Source organism: Plectropomus leopardus, unplaced genomic scaffold, assembly GCF_008729295.1.
Source record: "Plectropomus leopardus isolate mb unplaced genomic scaffold, YSFRI_Pleo_2.0 unplaced_scaffold28659, whole genome shotgun sequence".
Taxonomy (NCBI): domain Eukaryota; kingdom Metazoa; phylum Chordata; class Actinopteri; order Perciformes; family Serranidae; genus Plectropomus; species Plectropomus leopardus.
The window spans coordinates 1-5,273 of record NW_024631222.1 but is presented as its reverse complement, the minus strand read 5'-3'; the positions used below and the strand labels follow the sequence as shown (position 1 = coordinate 5,273).

The 5,273-nt window shown below is 39.4% G+C and overlaps 1 long non-coding RNA gene across 1 annotated transcript; it reads left to right on the top strand.

Annotated features, from left to right (window-relative positions):
* The first annotated feature begins 1,226 nt into the window (after positions 1-1,226).
* LOC121938153 lies at positions 1,227-3,706 on the top strand. Its single transcript, XR_006105249.1, has 2 exons — positions 1,227-1,451; positions 2,200-3,706. It is a non-coding gene; the product is annotated as an uncharacterized LOC121938153 (long non-coding RNA).
* Positions 3,707-5,273: the final 1,567 nt, after the last annotated feature.

Sequence of the window (5,273 nt, the reverse complement as noted above, 5' to 3'; positions counted from 1 at the left end):
TCTATGCTACGGCGTGTCTTAAAAGGCTATTTTATGTAGTTTAATGTGGTTTTTGACACATGTCATATTTTGACATTTTTGCCATACTATAGCCTTGCATTTTCTGTCATTTTTTCAACATGCGAAATTATGGTGTTTTTGGCCATTTTTACAACTTTCTATGCTATAGCGTGTCTTGAAAGGCTATTTTATGTTATTTAATGTTATTTTTAGTTGTTTTTGAGACATGTCATATTTTGACATTTTTGCCATAGTATAGCCTTGCATTCTTGGTCGTTTTTTCGACATCCCAAATTATGGTTTTTTTTGGCACTTTTTGCAACTCTCTATACTTTGGCATGTCTTGGGAGGCTATTTAATGTGCCGTTTTCAGCTGTTTTCAGGAAATGTAATTTTTGACATTGTGTAATTTTATTTGGAGTGCTATTTCATGCCGTTTTCAGCTGTGTTTTGGCCATGTCATATTTTGACATGGCATTTTCAGTCATTTTCTTTGACATGCTACATTATTTATTTATTGTTTTTTTGGCTGTTTTTGATTGAAAGATTCTCTTTTATGGTGTGTCGCAGCATGTTATATTATGCGGTTTTCAGCTGTTCTTTGTGACATGTCCCATTTCAACATTTTTCGCCATACTATTCTATGATGTTTTTGGTCAGTTTTTGGACTTGCTATATAATGATGTTTTTGGATGTCTTTTCAACGATCTATCCTATGATGTGTCTCACCAAGCTATTTTACGTTGCTTTCAACTTTTTTTTTGCATGTCATACTGTAGCCTGTCGTCCCAAATAGCACCAAAGTCAAAAAAAAAAAGCCATTGTCAAAAATCTCACATAAAGCTCATACTATAGTATCTTGTTCAAAAGCGCAACCAAAAACTTTTACTATGGCATGTTGTTCAAAAGTCATATGCCGTCCAAAATACCACAAAAAAAGTCATACTATAGCATGTCATCCAAAATCGCACCAAGAAGTCATAATAAAGCATATCGTCCAAAATAGCACCAAAAAGTCAAACTATAGCACTTAGCCCAAAATTGCACCAAAAAGGCATACTACAGCATGTCGTCCAAAATTGCACCAAGAAGTCATACTATAGTATGTTGTCTGAAATAACACCAAAAGGTCATACTGTAGCAAAATCTGATCTGAAAAGTAACTAATGACTAGCTCTTAAATCCAATATCAAACAGTAAAAGTGCAATTTTAGTGTAATCTGGAATATAGTGGAGTAGATGTATTTAGAACCAAAACATGTAAATACTCAAGTACAGTACAAGTAACTCAAAACTGAGCCTGTAGTACTTTGTTAACCGGCGTTCTGCATGTTCCCAGGTTGGGTCACTGTTGTTTTAACATTGTCTTTTCAGAACTGGTGTATGAAGAGAAGATCTCAGTCCATCTACTTGCAGCTGCTAACTGACAAACATGCACCAGAGCACTACAGGTACACTATACGCGCATCATAACATTCTCCGAAAGTCACCAGTATATTACACTTGAGTGCATTTGTTTTGACATTTTAAGAAAGATTTCAACTGTAAGATAATCTTTTATCTAAAAGGTTATCTAAAAGAAGAAATTCATAAATGCTACACTTGAAGTCTAACACGATTGCAGACGCTTGTTTCATGATCACCACATTACTGTTAGACTGAATATATATTTGCTGTTAACTACTCATACACATGATGGCTGCCACGCGTCCCCTGTGTCAGTTTGGCGCGTCCTCAAAAATTAACGTGATGCGGACGTGAGATGCAAAGTGCGTATAAACAGCAGGGGCAGTGTAAAACCGTAGCCGACGTGCCAAAGTACTGGTGGTACTTTAGATCATCAGTCTTTTGCATTGGCAGCACGAGAGACGTGTACTCCCCATTATTGCGACGGGCTTGATTTAAAGGCCTTACATACCACAAACATTGACGCCTATTCTGCCTTGATCTCCGCATTAACATGATACTAACCTCCTCGAGTGTCTCCATGTCTGTTGTTGACATCCCAGACATCCGGTAGTTGTATACGGTCGGAGTTCTCTTGTTTGCCCTCTGAAGGTATCCTCCAATAACACGCGTCACATATATGCAAGTATATCCACAAAAACGCTCATGATGCAGCCGGACGTGCATGCGAACGCAAGGTTAAACAGCAAGTTTGTCTCCTGCCTTTGACGTTTCTGTCTCCTCCTCCTGCAGAGTGATCGGCAGTGTTTCCCAGTTTGATGAGTTTGCCCGCGTTTTCCATTGTCCGAAGAGCTCCCCGATGAATCCTGTGGACAAATGCTCCGTGTGGTGACCTCTCCGCCCGCATGTTGACCTTGGAATGAATGTCTTCACAGCCCCGATCCTCACACACACACAACCGGTCCAACGTCACGAATTCATCAGAGCCATCAGGATGGAACAGCGTGCAGAAAGCCTACACTTGCCTATAAAGGATACAAGAAGGATTGTTTCAACATTATCACAGTTTCAGTTCGGGCGTTCACACAACAGTCCATCGTCTGTACTAACCAGTCACCCTCGATCATACACAAATATATCATTTGATGCTATATATTTTTCTATGTTTAAACTTACTTTAAAATCATCTATTTTTCTACTTTATCAAGTATACCATGTACATTATGCATAGAATTCATATTTGGTTTTTAATTAAACGTCATGTTTCTCCGATTCTTTCTCTTCCCTGTAGCCTCAACTAGAGAAAATTCAAGGCTGGCAGTCACAGCGATTTGGGTCCCTGCTGTACACTGGAAAAGGACCAGTTTAAAATGAACTGAGATCAGTAGCATCCTCGTGCCTGCCAAAATGCTGTAAGTGTTCTTTCAGTTTGGAGTTCGATTTTTCTCGCGCTGCTGCGCTCTTGTGGCCGCAGAGAGCAATGGTCACTGATCAAATGTCACGGCTGTCGAATCGTTTGCCTGCATTGGTCTCTTGTTACTGTGAGTGTTTGTACGGTTTTTAAGATTTGTCAAGTTTTGCTTTTTTTGTAGAAAAGAAAGTGGACTTAAGGTGGATGTTTTTCTCAGGATTTGTAGCAAAGTTTAGCGGAGGATCTTTCGTCTCTAAGTACATTCAACTCTTCAGCTTACAGTTCGATCGCAAAGGACCCGGTATATTTGTCAAACAGTGGATGAAAAAATACGAATGTTTTTCCTCACTGGAATCCGCAGAGCCGAGAGCTGATTTAAGGACCCTTTCTATCGGATTATTCACATCTCTGTTTCCTGATGAACTCCGAATGATCTTACACGACACAGGAATCAAGAAACAAGGAGGGCATGAGGTCACGTTACACAGTATATTCACAGTTAACTCAACAAATAACAAGCCAACACTCTGTACATAAGAAAGTGCAACAATGATAGATGGAGAGTCATACGTTTGTATGCAGTGTTATTTAAAAAAAATACTTTTCTATAAAAATCTGTTAGTACAAAAAACTATGAATCTTTGTACAGTGATGTAAATCAGATGTTATGGCTGTACAGTTTGTTTTGATGAGAGTGCATGTTTCCCTCCTGACCATCATTGAATTCGAATCAATACAGATGAGGGACATCTCACACACACACACACACACACACACACACTCACACTCACAACTGACTCTATAGCTGCTATTTCACACATGGCTGCTATCTCTTTCCCTCTGTTGGTCATCGTTTTAATGTTTGAATAAATACAAAGGATCACTGTGTCATGCTGCTTCAGTCTGTGTTCAGGTGTGTGTGTGTGTGTGTGTGTGTGTGTGTCAGTTATTATCACTGTGCTTGTTTTGTCAGCTGTGTCCTTACAGGTTTGGATCCTCCAGCGATGTGAGCCAGCTCTCTCTTGGCCTCCCAGCGTTGGATGGTAGAGGTCCACTTCTCCCACTCTGCCTCCCGTACCTGTAAAACCCAGCAGGAATCAAACACATTTACATACAACATCAACAAGCTGTGCAAACCAGATGGGTGTTTCATAAAACAAGATTACCAGTTAAACCAGTCACAATCTGTCAGGTTGAAACCATTTTCCTCCCTGAAGGTCCCTCTTTACTATTTCTGCAGGTTTGCAGAGTGGCTGCATTTCTTGTATCTTTCAAATCCAACCTCTTACCTTTTTTCGGTTTAGTGTGCACACTATTTTGTACGTTTGTTTCCGAATGTGTTTCAATTAAAGCAAGGCCAATTCCAAGATTTGTCCCCTGGCAGCAGCATAAGTGGCATTTTTCACTTTTTTTTCTCTCTCTTTAAATGTCACCTAAATAAAATTTTAGAATCAGACACCCACAAACAGGAATCCATCTATCAGAAAGACTACGGCTGTTCGAGGTCACATTACTAAGTATGAGGTCAAACTGAGATTGTGGTACATACACACTGCATAGAATTAGGAATTTATGTATGTGAGAAATGCTTAATACTTAATTTTCCTCCCAATCGCTGGCCAACATTCCTGTCTTTAAGAGGCTGTACCAGGCAGAGTGCTGATACTGGTTTATGAATGGGGAGTGAGATGACTATACATGATGTAGTACTTCCAGCGACCAATAGGTGGCAGTGGATGGGCAGCATCTTTGTGTACATCATCTGTAGACCAAACCATGAAAATTTTGTGTAAATGAATTTAATTAATTAACATTAAAACAAATAACCTATTTTTTATGTTGAGTTTGAACCTTATCCAGAGAAGAGTCGAAGTGCAACTGAAAACTGAAAATGTCTGAAGGTTTAGTTCACTCGGTCAGAGGGCTTTCCTGCAGACTTTGAGATCATCAGGCCAAAACTCACCCAAGACTGGCCAGTAGGACATCCAACACACACAAGGTAACTGACACATGGCACAGGTGATAAGACAACCAGCTGTCGAACACCAAAGTTGGTGGTTCAAGTCCCGGAGGAAACAAACTTATGTGCCATACCAAATTCCAATCTGAAATTTATCAGAGAGTGCAAAAGTGCGCTATCGGCAGTGATGTCTCACAAATACTGAACTGATATGTGAGTCAGCCGAATATCAGCTAAGGTCCTGCCAGGAAAAACTGAATGTTGGCAGTAACGCCTGCCGAAAACGCAACTGATACATGCAGCAGGTCAATATGTAACTGAGTTCTTGCCAGGACAAATTCAGTATTCAGTATCGGAAAATGCAGTTCACAAGGAGACAATAACAAACAAACAAAATACTATACACTTAAATAATAAATTATGTCAGTACTCTCTAATGATTAAAGTATGTTATTACATTGCAGTATTAAATTACAAATTAATTATTATTAAATT